The sequence below is a fragment of the Erinaceus europaeus genome, chromosome 4 (assembly GCF_950295315.1).
Source record: "Erinaceus europaeus chromosome 4, mEriEur2.1, whole genome shotgun sequence".
Classification (NCBI taxonomy): domain Eukaryota; kingdom Metazoa; phylum Chordata; class Mammalia; order Eulipotyphla; family Erinaceidae; genus Erinaceus; species Erinaceus europaeus.
Genome location: NC_080165.1, coordinates 99,026,938 through 99,039,700, shown reverse-complemented (window position 1 = coordinate 99,039,700; position 12,763 = coordinate 99,026,938). Strand labels below are relative to the sequence as shown.

The 12,763-nt window shown below is 42.7% G+C and overlaps 1 protein-coding gene across 1 annotated transcript in view; it reads left to right on the top strand.

Moving 5' to 3' along the window:
* The window catches only part of SLC2A3 (solute carrier family 2 member 3), a 107,924-nt gene that overhangs the window by 71,953 nt on the left and 23,208 nt on the right, over positions 1 to 12,763 (top strand). The gene's annotated exons all lie outside the window — the stretch shown is intronic.

Sequence of the window (12,763 nt, the reverse complement as noted above, 5' to 3'; positions counted from 1 at the left end):
CCACTGGGGAGACAGTACAGCAGATGGAGCGAGCACTGAACTCTCAAGCATGAGGTCTCAAGTTTGATCCCTAGCATCACATGTGCCAGAGTGATAACTCTCTCATTAATAAACCTCTAAAAAGGAAGGAACAATGCGCATTTATATATAGTTAAGAAAAGATCTAATATATAGAAAATGAAGAAATTTTTGGCCATTTTTTCCCATTTTTATTGGATAGGACAGAGAGAAATTGAGAGAGGATTGGGAGACAGAGAAGGAGAGACACCTGCTTTACTGCTTGTGAAGTGATTCCCTCCCTCCCCCACCCCCCCACCCCCCCGCACGTAGGAGGGATTTTTTTGTTGTTAGTATGATGAGAAAGGTAACATTAGATCAAGAAGAATTTCTACTGCAGCTTCCATGCGCCAGGTAGGTCCAGCTGGGTTATCAACACAGTCACTTGTGAGACTTGATAAGTAAAGTCAAAAGAATGTGACAGTGTGGCTGGTCCTGGAGGGGTTGTCACATCCTCCAGACTACAAGTCCTCAGGCTGTTTGGGTGTTTTCCTTTTGTTAACTCAATTGTTCATCTCAGTTTTATTGAAGGAAAGAAGGCATGAAGTTAACAAAAAGATAATATTGGGATACTTTGAATAGTATAACAAATATAATTAAATAATATACTCTTAAAAAAACATTATTTATTTTCCCTTTTGTTGTCCTTGTTTTTTATTACTGTGGTTATTGATGTCATCCTTGTTGGATAGGACAGAGAAGTGGAGAGAGGAGGGGAAGACAGGGAGAGAAAGATAAGACACCTACAGACCTGCTTTACAGCTTGTGAAGCGACTCGCCTGCAGGTGGGGAGCCCGGGGCTCAAACTGGGATCCTTAAGCTGGTCCTTGCGCTTTATACCACCTGCTCTTAACCCACTGCGCTACCGCCCGACTCCCTACTTTTTTTTTTTTAACCAGACCACTGCTCAGTTCTGGTTTATGGTGTGGGAGATTAAACCTGGGCGTTCAGAGCCCACACCACTGCTCTGGTAAAAAAAAAAAAAAAAAGTATATTATTTAATTATACTTGTTAAACTATTCAAAGTGTCCCAATATTGTTATATTTGATACTATATACTCTCCTTTTTTTTTAATTTTTTTAATTTAAGAAAGGATTAATTAACAAAACCATAGGGTAGGAGGGGTACAACTCCACACAATTCCCACCACCCAATCTCCATATCCCACCCCCTCCCCAGTATCTTTCCCATTCTCTATCACTCTGGGAGCATGGACCCAGGGTCATTGAGGGTTGCAGAAGGTAGAAGGTCTGGCTTCTGTTATTGCTTCCCTATATACTCTCCTTTATATCAATTTTTTTCATTGATTTTTGGGGAGAGGACAGAAAGAAGAGAGAAAAGAGACACCTGGGTGTAGGGCAATGGAGCGCCTGGTTAAGAGCACACATTACAGTCAAGCCCAGCTCCCCACCTGCAGGGGGAAGCTCCACAGTAGTGAAGCAAATACTACAGTCTCTCTACTTCCCTATCTCCCCCTTGTCTTAACAAATAAAATAGAAAGAAAGGAAGAAAAGAAAATGAATAAATAAAAGAAAAAAGACTGCCAGAAATGGTGGATTCATCTTGTCCACACCAAGCCCAAGATAACCCTAGTGGCAATAATAAAAAAGAAAAAAGCAAGAGAGACACTACAGCACCCCTGGACTTTCCGTAGAGCCCCCCTGGTGCCCACTGTTTATGAAGCTTTCCCCTTGAAGGTGGGGACCGGAGGCTTGATCCTAGCTCCTGACCAATCATAACATTTGTGCTCAGGCAGGTGTGCCATCACCTGGGACCCCTAGCACTGTTCTTGTTTCAGGTTTGAACCCAAGACATCTTGCATAGTTCTTCTTCTAGCGTTTGCCCTTCTTCCGTAGCCAGTCAACAGCGTCAGGTTGAGCCTGATGTAAAGTTTCGAGACCTCCTTTGAATCTGGAGAGGTGGCAGTCGTTGACTATGTGGGTCATAGTCTGTGTGTAGCCGCAGGGGCAGTTCGGGTCGTCTGGCTCCCCAGCGATGGAACATAGAGGCGCACCAGCCATGGCCTGTTCGATAGTGACTGAGGAGGGCCCAATCATAACGTGCTAGGTCAAAGCCGGGTTGACGCTTACAGGGGTCTGTGATGAGGTGTTTGTTCTTTACCTCAGCTGACTGCCAACTCTGTTTCCAAGAGACTGGAACAGAGAAGTTCAGTGTAGGCATAGGGGACCAGATTGGGTGACGAGACGTCAAGCGTTGGACAGGGTGGGCGAAGATATCCGCGTATATTGGCAGGTCCGGTCGAGCGTAGACGTGGGAAATGAACTTACGATGATGCTGCATCCCGACGAATATCTGGCGGGGCGATGTTGCTAAGAACTGGAAGCCATGGAACCGGGGTGGAACGGATGGTTCCAGAAATTATCCTCATGGAGGAATATAATTTGGAATCGACCAAGTGGACATGGGGGCTACGGAACCATACTGGGGCACAGTATTCTGCAGTGGAATAGCATAATGCCAGAGATGATGATCGTAGTGTGGAAGCGCTCGCGCCTCATGAGGAGCTGGCCAGTCTTGCAATGATGTTATTCCTCACGCCCACCTTTGCTGCAGTTTTTATGAGATGATCCTGAAATGACAGGGTGCGATCGAGAGTAACGCCAAGATAGACTGGCTGGGCTTCATGCCGAATTCTTGTATCGTCAAGCTGCACATTAAGCTCACGCGAGGCCAAGGCATGGTGTAGATGGAAAACAGATGATACCGTTTTTGCAGTGCTAGGGATTAGTTGCCATTTTTTACAGTAATCAGATATCAGAGACATGTCTTTCTTGAGTGTTTTCTCGAGGATATCGAACTTGGATGCCTGAGTTGCACAGCAAATGTCATCGGCGTAGATGAACTTCCTTGAAGAAGTTTCTGGGAGGTCATTGATGTAAATATTAAATAGTGTAGGAGCCAGAACAGAGCCCTGGGGGAGGCCACTTGAGACAAGTCTCCATCTGCTAGACTTGTCACCCAGATGCACCCGGAATCTTCTGTTTTGGAGAAGAAACGATATAGTGTTGGCCACCCATGGAGGCAGGCATCTTGAGATCTTGACTAGGAGACCACGGTGCCAGACCGTGTCATAGGCTGCTGTGAGATCAACAAAGACAGCACCTATCTTTAAATTCTTCTGTAATCCATTTTCAATGTAAATTGAGAGGGCCAGGGCTTGTTCGCAGGTAGATCTTCCTGGGCGGAAACCAGCTTGGGCGGGTGATAGGAATTTCTCTGTAAGATGAGAAATACGTGACAGAAGCAGCCTCTCAAGGAGTTTGTAACACACGGAGAGGAGAGAAATTGGTCTATAGCTGGTGGCCAGTGTTGGGTCTTTCTTTGGTTTCAAAACTGCTATTATCTTCGCACGACGCCAAATTTTGGGCATAGATTCGGATTCCAAGATGTGGGACAGGAATGTAGTGAGCCACTTATTTGCCGCGAGGCCCAGGTTAAGAATGAGTTCTGGGGTGATGTTATCATAGCCAGCAGCCGTTCCCGGTTTAATCTTCTTCAAGGCGTCTTCCAGTTCAGACAGTGTAAAGGGAGAGAGTTTTGGAGATGGACAAGATAACCGGAAGTGGGATGACCACTCATGGGAAATTTCTCTTTTCCAGACTGGGTCGATCTTAGCATGTCCAACTTGAGTTAGGTGACTGGCCACTGAGTTTGGAGATACGGGAGGATGGGAGACGGGAGAGGGTTGGCTACCGGCACCCAGACTATGAAGAAGCTTCCAGGCCTTCCTACTTGAGTGGGTGAAGTTCAGACTTTCCGTGAGTTGTTGCCAGGGGGCTTGGCGTGCTGCATCCAGGGAGGCAATGAGATGGTCGGCAACATCTGGGTCTTGCATAGTGAGATGTAAAGACTTTCATTCCACCTCCAAAGTCCCCTTTCTTTCTTTCTTTCTTTCTTTCTTTCTTTCTTTCTTTCTTTCTTTCTTTCTTTCTTTCTTTTTCTTACCAGAGCACTGCTCAGCTCTGGCTTGTGGTGCAGGGAATTGAACCTGGGACTTCGGAGCCTCAGGCATGAGAGTCTCTTTACATAATCATTATGCTGTCTCCCCTGCCCCCTCCAAAGTCTTTTTAACATTAATTCAAAGTCCAAAGTCTCACCTGATCTCACCTGAATGTCATCTAAATCACATATGAGTGAGACTAGAGCTATGATTCATCATTAGACGAAATTCTTCTCTGTAAATCCAGATAAATTAGGTGTTTCTAAAATATAGAATCAACATTCCTCTTAGAAAAGAGAGATACAGGGAATCGGGGGCGGTAGCGCAGTGGGTTAAGAGCACGTGGCACGAATCGCAAGGACCAGAGTAAAGATCCTGGTTTGAGCCCCAGGCTCCCCACCTGGAGTGGAGTCACTTCACAGGTGGTGAAGCAAGTCTACAGGTGTCTTTCTCTCCCCCTCTGTCTTCCCCTCCTCTCTCCATTTCTTTCTGTCCTACCCATCAGTGACATCAACAACAACAATTATAAATACAACAATAAAAACAAGGGCAACAAAAGGGTAAAAAAAAGTATTAAAAAAGAGTGGTCCAGGGTGGAGGGTAGATAGCATAGTGGTTATGTAAACAGACTCTCATGCCTGAAGCTCCAAAGTCCCAGGTTCAATCCCCCGCACCACCATAAGCCACAGTTGAACAGTGCTCTGGTTAAAAAAAAAAAAAAAAGGGTGGTCCGGGAGGTGGCACAGTGGATAAGGTATTGGACTCTTAAGCATGAGGTCCCGAGTTTCAATCCCTGGCAGCACATGTACCAGAGTGATATCTGGTTCTTTCTCTCTCTCCTATCATTTCTCATGAATAAATAAAATCTTAAAAAAAAAAAAAAAGAGAGATGGGGGAGGGGACAGCGGTAGCACAGTGAGTTAAGCACACATGGCACAAAGCACAAGGACCCGGTAAACAACCGGAACCCAGCCCCAGGCACCTCACCTCCAAGGGGGAGTCACTTCACAAGCAGTGAAGCAGGTCTGCAGGTGTCTATCTTTCTCTCCCCTTCTCTGTCTTCCCCTCCTCTCTCCATTTCTCTCTGTCCTAACAACGAAGACATCAGTAACAAGGGCAACAAAAGGGAAAAAAATACCCTCCAGGAACAGTGAATTCATAGTGCAGGCACCTAGCCCCAGCAATAACCCTGGAGGCATTAATTAATTAATATTAAATAAATATTTTTAAAGAGATAAGGGGGGTGAGGCCTGGCAGTAGCACACATATGTGAAGCGCAAGGCACTGTGCAAAGATCCCCACCTGCGGGGTCTTTTCACAAGCAGTGAAGCAGGTGTCTAACTCTCCCCCCCAGTTTCTCTCTGTCTATACAACAACAGTGGAAAAAAAATGCTCACCAGGAGCAGTGGATTTGTAGTGCAGGCACCAAGCCTCAGCCATAACCCTGGAGGCCAAAAAAAAAAAAGAGGGATATCAGGAAGAAAAAGGAATGATGGAGGTCCCAAACAAGGTAAAAAACTAGCAAGGTAGATTTCATTGATTTTTATTGTGTGTGTTTGTTTGTTTTGCAAATCACTTTATTAGAGGGCTGTGTGAATGTAGGGACTTTTGTATTAATTCCATCTAATACTATATCTGGTATAAATAGGTATTCAAGGGCTAGGCAGTGGCATACCCAGTTGAGTGCACATATTAAATACCTATTCAATAAAGTGTTGGTGAAAAATGCATAAATGAGGGCGGAGGTAGATAACATAATGGTTATGCAAAAAGACTGTCATGTCTGAGGTTCCAGAGTCCCAGGTTATATCCTCTGCATCACCATAAACCAGAGCTGAACAGTGCTCTGGTGAAGGAAGGAAGGAAGGAAGGAAGGAAGGAAGGAAGGAAGGAAGGAAGGAAGGAAGAAAGGAGGAAGCATAAATGATTTGCTGATTAAATAGATGCGTATTTCCTAGAGCATTATAGTTTATTCGGTTGTTTTGTTTTAAAGAAGACTGGCAGAGACTGAAAGAGACCACAACATTGAAATTTCCTTCAGTGTAGTGGGTGCAGACTGAGCTTCAACCTGGGTCATGCACATGGCAAATGACACACTAGCCAGGGAGCTATTTCGCCAGTAGGCCCTAGGTCTTTCTTTAGCTCAACTACCTTAATTTCCCCAATCATTTCTGTAAGTTTTCAAAGTTTTACTTTATTATTTAAATCTTTAGAGAGAGCTATTTATATGATAGAAGTCAAAGCACCACGTCAGCACGTGCAGCACTAGGAACTGAGGATAGAACCAGAATAGGAGCCGCAAGCCAGCAAGCCCTGCACTCTACCAGCTGAGCTATTTCCCAGGATACTCTCCCAGTAATTCCTTAAGTGGTGTATTATGACCTTTTTTTTGTACCAGAGCACTGCTCAGCTCTGGCTTACAGTGGTGGTGCAGGGGATAAGGCTCTGAGACCACCAGGGCTGAGTGGTGGCGCACCTGGTTGAGTGCACATGTTACTATGCGTAAGGACCCAAGTTCGAGCCCCCAGTCCCCACCTACATGAGGAAAAGCTTCACAAGCAGTGAAGCAATGCTGCAGGTGTTTCTCTGTCTCTCTTCCTGTCTCCCCCTACCCTCTCAATTTCCAGCTGTCCCTGTGTGATAAGGATAATAAATTTAATAATAATAATAATAAAAAAAAGGAATTTTGGACCTCGGTGTCTCAGGCAAGAGTGTCTGTTTGCATAACCACTATGCTATCTCCCCGCCCTGGTCTTTTATTTAAATACAGCGGTTGACATATAGAGAAGTTGATTGTACTATTCAAACACCTAAATTCTGAGGCTGGGAGGTGACACATCTGGTTAAGCATTATATATTACCATGTATAAGGACTAAGGTTCAAGCCCCACCTCACCCCAAAGCTTCTCAAGTGGTGAAGCAGTGCTGCAGGTATCTTTCTCCCAGTCTATCTCCCCCTTCTCGATTTCTGTCTCTATCCAATAAATTAAATATATATATTTATATATTAAATTTTTAAAAATTACCTGGGGAGTTGGGTGGTAGTGCAGCGGGTTCGCACGTGGCGCGAAGCACAAGGATCCCGGTTGGAGCCCCCGGCTCCTCACCTGCAGGGGAGTCACTTCACAATCGGTGAAGCAGGTCTGCAGGTGTCTATCTTTCTCTCCCCCTCTCTGTCTTCCCCTCCTCTCTCCATTTCTCTGTCCTATCTAACAATGACAACATCAATAACAACAACAATAACTACAACAACAATAAAAAAGGACAACAAAAGGGAAAATAAATGAATGTTTTTTTTTAAATAATAAAGTTGCAATTATTAAAAACAAAACAAAACAACAACAACAAAAAAAACCTGATGGTCTGGGAGGTGGCACAGTGAATAAAAGCATTGGAATCTCAAGCATGATGTCCTGAGTTCAATCCCCAGCAGCACATATACCAGAGTAAAGTCTGGTTTGTTCGCTCTCTCTCCTATCTTCCTTATAAATAAATTAATTATTTTTTTAAAATTCCGGGTTGGGGGCAAAAAAAAAAAATTACATGAACCCTAGTTCACACTCCAGAGCTAAGACTGATTTTGCTCTTTGTGCATCCAGTCCTTTTGTTTGTTTAGTCAACTACACTGAATTGTGATTTTTTTCCCCTCCTAGTAGAGACAATAGAAGGAAATAGATAACATCTCAAGACCAAGCCTTCCCTAGTGTTAAAAAAGCATATTCTGTGAGTGACCATGCAGTTTGTGCCCCACCCAGCAGCTGCGTTTGGTTAGAGGTGGTGTCAGATAAGGAGCTTCTGCTTTAGAGGGACTTGCTTCAGGGGTGCCACTGAGTAGCTCTGTAAGGAGAGTCACTTTTCTCTACTTCTAGAGAAAAACCATTTACATTTATGGAGAAAGTACATGATTAAAACCACCACCACAATCACCTCTTTAATCTTTCAGAATTGGCATCTGATTATTGAGGAGAGATTAGGCTGAGTTGTGGGTAACTCACATATGATAATGCTTTTTTGTTTGTTTTTAGTTCAAATTGTGACATAAACACTTCCCCTGTCAGTAATCTGGTTCTTCCTTTTTCTTCAGATCATCTTTGTCACCTAAAATGACTTGCTTATCTTTCTAGATGTTTTCAGAGTATACCTGACATACTAACAATAAGTATAATATACATGGCTTTATGGTATGACAGTATCAATTTAATCTCAGTCTAACACTAAAAAGTAGTCCTTTAGGAGCTGGATGGTGGCATAGCTGGCTGAGTGCACACATTACCATGCGCAAGGACCAGGGTTTGAGCCCTCACTCACCAACCGGGAGGCTGCTTCACAAGCTGTGAAATAGGTCTGCTGATGTCTTTTTTCCTTCTCCCTTTCCCCTCTCAATTTCTCTTTGTCCTATCAAATAAAATATGAAGGAATAATAAATTTAAAAGGTGCTTCATTAAAAATAGTCACTTAGGATTGGCAAACATTTAAAAGCATGAATAGTATTTATTTATTTATTTATTTTTACCAGAGCACTGATCAACTCTGGTTTATGGTGGTGCAGGGGATTGAATCTGGGACTTCAAAGTCTCAGGCATGACCGTTGTTTGCATAACCATTATTCTATCTACCCCTGTCCTTTGTTTGTTTTTCCAAAGTGTTCAGCTCTGGTTTATTGTGGGGAGTGAGGAGGAGGATTTAACCTAGAACTTTAGAGACTCAGGAATGTAAGTCTATATAGTCTTCCCCCATTCTATTTATTTATTTCAATGAGAAAGGGACAAAGTGGTGGTACACCTGGTTGAGTACACACATTACATTGTGCAAGGACCCAGGATCAAGCTTGCAGTCCCTGACTGTAGGAGGAAACTTCACAGGCAGCAAAGCAGTGCTGCAGGTATCTCTCTCTATCCTTCTCTATCTCCCCCTTCTCAATTTCCCTCTCTCTGTTCGATATATATGTATATGGAGAGAGAGAGAGATACAGAGAGCGAAATACAGTGTGAAAGGGACCAGAGCACTGCTCATCTCTGGCTTATGGTAGTGCTGGGGATTGAACCTGGGACTTTAAAGCCTCAGAACCTTAGATATGAAATTCTTTATGTTCAATCATTATGCTCTCTCTCCAGCTCTGAAATAAAATGTGCAAAGAGATAAGTATTATACATTCAAAGAAGTTTAAGATACAGTATTATAATGATCAATGGCACACCTGGTTAAGTGTACATTTTACCATGCCCAAGAACCTAGGTTCATGTGCCCAGTAGCCACCTGCAGGGGGAGAATTTTCACAAGTGGTGAAGCAGGGCTGCAGGTATCTCTCTCTCTCCCCTTCTATGTCTCCCCCTTCCCTCCCAGTTTCCTCTGTCATATCAAATTACTTTAAAAAAAAAAAAATCTAAAAAAAAAAAAAAAGCAAAGTTTACAGAAAAGAACAAAACTATTCTTGTTTGTATGCTTAACAAAACTATTATTTTTCAATTGATGAACTAACTGTTCAGTAGAAATTCACAGTTGGAAAACAACAAGGGCAACAAAAGGGAATAAATAAATATTTTAAAATGTTAAAAAAAAAAAAAAAAGAAATTCACTATTGGGTTTAGTTAAATAGAGGTGGCAAGATACAAAACCAAGTTCTTAGGTAGGATTTAAAAGGCAAGTGGGTGGGGAGAGCACAGATCCAAGAAGGATTACAGAGGACCTAGTGGGGATTGTATTGTTATATGGAAAACTGGGAAATGTTATGCATGTATAAACTATTGTATTTACTGTTGAATGTAAAACATTGATTTCCCAATAAAGAAATTTAAAAAAAATTGGGAAAGAAAAAAAAAAGAATAGGAAAGCTATCAGAGGAGGGGATGGGATACAGAGTTCTGGTGGTGGGAATTGTGCGAAGTTGTACACCTCTCATCCTATGGTTTTGTCAATGTTTCTTTTTCATAAATAAAAATTTTAAAAAGTCTTCAAAAAATAATAATAATAATAATAAAATAAAAATAAATAATAATAATTAATAGCAGTCAGGGGGGAGGTGGCACCTTGAATAAACATTGGATCTTCAGGCCTGGTGTCCCAAATTTGAACTTCAATAAATATCACATTTACCTAAGTGATGCCCTGGTTCTTATTCTCTCTCTCTCTCTCTCTCTTTCTTCCCCTCCTATTAATTAATCAATCTTTTAAATAAAATAATAATAGGGACCAGGTGGTGGTGCACTAGGTTGAGCACACATGTTACAAGGCACAAGGACTCAGGTTTGAGCCCCCAGACCCCACCTGCAGAAGGGAAACTTTGTGAGTGGTGAAGCAGTGCTGCAGGTGTCTGACTCTCTCCCTCTCTGTCTCCCCCTTCCTCTCAATTTCTTGTTGTCTCTGTCTAATAAATTATTGAATAAAGATAATAAAAAAATATTTTACTGTGTCAATATGTACATGAGGGATTTGGGTTTGAGTCTTCCAGTAATACTAATACTCTATTTGGTATTCAGTGATAGCTCTTCAGGCATGCAGAGTAGAAAGAAAACTGCATGAAAAATTGTTATGAATTAATGTACTCACTAAATTTACTTCTACCTCCAACTTTGTCTTGTTTTCCAGGAAACACAGTTATAAGCTGTTTCTTTCTTTTCTTTCTTTTAATATTTGTTTTATATTTGAGAGAGATGCAGAGAGAGAGAAATAGAAAGAAACACCAGGGCCAGGTGGTGGCGCACCTGGTTGAGCGTACATGTTACAGTGCACAAGGACCCAGGTTCAAGCCCCTGGCCCCCACCTGCAGGGGCAAAGCTTCACAAGTGGTGAAGCAGTGCTGTAGGTGTCTCTCTGTGTCTCTCCCTCTCTATCATCCCCTTCCCTCTCAATTTCTGACTGTTTCTATCCAGCAAATAAATAAAGATTAAAAATATTTTTTAGAAAGAAACACCAGAGCACTGCTCAACTGTGGCTTATGGTGGTGCAGGAGATTGAACCTAGGACTTAGGAGCCTCAGGAATGAGAGTCTTTTTGCATAACCATTATGCTATCTCCCCCACCCTATATGCTGTTTCTAAGCCAAATGCTTTAGTAGGTACTCAAGTGCTGATAAGTTGTCATTTGTTCATTAGTTATTAATAATATGCCTGGTACTATGGGAAGCATCTGAGCTTGTATATGAGAGAAACCCCTAGTCTTTAAGAACTCATAAGAATCAAGAAGACAGGATCCTCTCTGCATCAGAGTCAACTGAACTGTGCAGAGCAGACCAGGGAATAAAGGGAAGCTCCTCAAGGGGGCCTTGTTGCAGCACAAGGGAAAGTCTCTCCAGCCCTCTTAGTTCTTCTCAGACTGAACAGCTAATCAAAACAGCATCAGATGGATTGATGCCGGGCTAGCATGAGGGTGTTTCTTCCCGGGCACGTGCTCTCTGGGTTGGAGAGAACTCCACCGGAGCCAACCTGGGCTGCTGCTCACTCAACGACTCAGGAGAGAGACCAGGAACTCGTGGTGGAGCAGGAATGGAATGTGTCTATTGATCAGAGACAATGCTTTTATGTATTTTGAACTGGAAGTGGCAAGTCGGAAAAAGAAATGGCTAGGGAAGGGGGTGGAGAAAAGGAAAGAGCCGGAAGGTAGAAAGCTTCCATAGCAACTATTGTGAAGGTTTTAACCGGTGGGATTAATTGATACTCTACAGGCAGGGCGGGTCTCAGGCAAAACAATGATTATGTAAATAGACCATAGTATCAGCAATGGAGGATGGGGGGGGGCTGGCGTAAGGCCCGACAGACTGACAAAGAAAAAATCAATTTAATACAGTGCATGGGGGAGCTACAGAGAGCTGGGTATAAATCCTTACTTGACTACGACACCAAGAAGGGACTTTCACGTGAAGAGCAGGGGTGGCATGTACTCTGAGAGTGAAGTTGAGATTCTCAGAGAGAATGTACTTACAGGTGCACTTCAGTGGTTCTTTCCCACATTACATTCTTCTGGACCATAAGAGGGGGCAATGATTGCTTAATCTTTTAGTGGAAGGGCAAGAACTTGTCCAGTGTTGAGCTCTTAGGTGTCTAGGGTAAGTACAGATAACCAAGGCAAAGACAAGAACTTTTTGTAGTCCAGGAGATGTTGCAGTGTATAAGGCATTGGATCTCAAGCATGAGGTCCCAAGTTCAGTCCCTGGCAGCATATGTACCAGAGTGATGACTTGTCTCCTCTCTCTCTCTCTCTCTCTCTCTTAGTTTTATTTATTTATGAGAAAAATTGGAGAGAAAGAACCAGACACCACTCTGGTACATGTACTGCCAACAACTGAACTTGGGACCTCGTACTTAAGCATCCAATGCTTTATCCACTATGCCACCACTCGGAACACTCTGGGTCTTTCTTATCTTTCTCATTAAAACAAATAAAATCTTTTTTAAAAAATAAAAATAAAAAAAGATGAGAGCTTTTCTTCAGCCTCCAGAGCTTTCAAGGGCTCTTAGCTCAAAATAACCTCATATCAGAGCTCATGTGGAGACAGATTCTAGGAATCTTTGGGTAATCTATATCTGGAACCTTCAAGGTGAGCCACTTCTGTTAAAACTTGACTATATTCCTACTGCCTACTGCATTTACTTTGTCTGGATCTTCATCTATCTCATCCAATTTTCTTTCTTTTTACTACTACTACTACTACTACTACTAGTTTACCAGAGTACTGATCAGTTTTGGTTTATGGTGGTACAGGGGATTGAACCTGGGATTTTGTAGCCTCAGGCATGAGAGTCTATTTG